We start from the raw sequence: 2,133 nt of genomic DNA, 5'->3' as shown, positions 1-2,133 counted from the left end.
GAGCCGCCTGTCCATCTCACGCTCCATTTTCCCATCACTCGTGAACAAGATCCAGAGATACTTAAACTCCCTCGCTTGAGGGACCAATAAAATTAATTAGACGTATACAGTGATTTAATTTAATCAACTAATCTCCACCCATCCATAACCATAGTATTTATTTATTTATTTATTCATTTAGCATCAAAATCTAACCAATGCTACATACACATATTGCACCTTTAATAAACAATTTCAGTTGCTTGTGCATACACGCCATATTTACGTTTCTCTCTTATCTCTCAACACACAAATGCAACTCTGCAACCACAAATACAAACCCACATTGCCAAGAGCAATTATTCCCGCATCGATGACACAAACCCAGCTAATATTATGCACCTCAGTGCAAACATTTCAATGTCCAAGCACGCAACCAGGAATCAGCAAAGTTCACAGCACGCTACAATCCCGCGTGCAAACTCCATAGCGGCTTAAAGAACAGCCCTCAAATAGAAGTTATCTCTTACCGGCTGCCTCTTCAAAGTTTTCTTGTGGGTACCGGAGTCCACACAGTCAGTGGAAAAACAAGCGTCTCACCTGCTCATCACTCACCCAGCTGCTTTGCCAGCTGCTGCTTATGAGCCTAATGAGGGCTCCAGCCAGAGCGCTCCGGGCGCAAACAAACAACAACAGTTCCACCCTGAGCTGCCGACAAACAGCGCAACACCTCCCACTCGAGCTTCGTGCATTTCTGTAATGAAGGTCGCACAACCTCACACCTACTTGGGATCGTTGGCCTGCTCTTCCACAGGGAGGACGACAACGAGGCACCTGACATCCCTGCAGAGCACCGTACCATTGGGTTTCCCTTCTGGTCCTGAGGTACCGAGCCTCGGGCTGCAGATCTTGCTTGCAGTGCTGCCATGCAGTGTTCTGGTGTAACTAGAACATCCATGTCCCTTACGACACCCTTGCGATCTGGAACTGCAGCGACAACTCTCTCTTCTTGCAGGTCATTCTGGTCACACAGCCACGACATCCCCGACAGCAACGTTCCTCATCACGGTATGCCACTTGCTTCTGATGAAGAGATTGGGGCCAGCAAGCTGGCACCAGGCTCTCCAGAAACTGTTGACTTGGGTCTGGATTTCTTGAAGTCTTTTATAGGGGTAATTCTCAAACCTGAAGGTCTTAAATTCTCCATCTTGAGATTCCCGACCCATCAGTAGAGAATTTGGCGTCACATACCAAATCTTCTTGACTCTGGATCTTTGCATCATTGGGCCGCTTGTTTGCCAGATTACCTGCTAGTTGGAGTGCAGTGAGAAACTCAGTCAAGGTAAGGTGAACAGCTTTACCCAGGCTTTAAAGGGCCCTCTTTGCAGTCCGCACGGCAGCTTCAGCGCCCCGTTACAGTGTGGAGAATCAGCTGGAGAAGTCCATCCAGTGCCATTCTTTGCTGCATACTCCTCCAGGCCTGCAGTATCTTGCGCTTGAAGGAACTTATAGAGGTTCCCGACTACCGGCCTCGCTCCAATGAAGTTGGTCCCAGGATCGGACCAGACTTTGGTAGGCCAAGAGGAAACTCTCAGTGGACATGCTGCTGACCAACTCGATATGGACAGCTCTGTTTGCCATACAACTGAAAATGATTCCCCAAACCTTCATGCTCACCCTTCTTTTCACATCGTCCCTCACCAAGTAGGGTCCAAACATGTGCACTGCAGTAAACTGAAAGGGTGCAGCAGGCCTCATCCTTTCGACGGGTAGGTCGCCCATCACTTGCTGACACGCCTGCGCTCTCGTCTTCCTGAAAAGACAAGTAAGCAGATGTTCCTTAAAGCTGAACCCCCTGCTGGTGGTTTCCAGTACTTCAGGCAGTTTCACTGATTATCAGGAGGTTTTTAGCACNATCTACTCCCATCATAAAACTGCCACCTTGGACAATGTGCAGAACGGGGAAACCCACTCATTCTCAGGAAGAACCACCATTAATGTCACAAAAGAGAATTACAGCAGGAGCCTGTTGTGATCAACTTCGCTGATGGTACTCCACTGGAAAATGGTGATGCAAGCATGGACACTCATGCCTCCTGCCGAGGCATGAAACAACAAATGGGACACTAATACTTTGGAAACAACAACTTCAAA

Source organism: Stegastes partitus, unplaced genomic scaffold, assembly GCF_000690725.1.
Source record: "Stegastes partitus isolate 25-593 unplaced genomic scaffold, Stegastes_partitus-1.0.2 Scaffold2215, whole genome shotgun sequence".
Classification (NCBI taxonomy): domain Eukaryota; kingdom Metazoa; phylum Chordata; class Actinopteri; family Pomacentridae; genus Stegastes; species Stegastes partitus.
Note: the sequence above shows the minus strand (reverse complement) of the source record.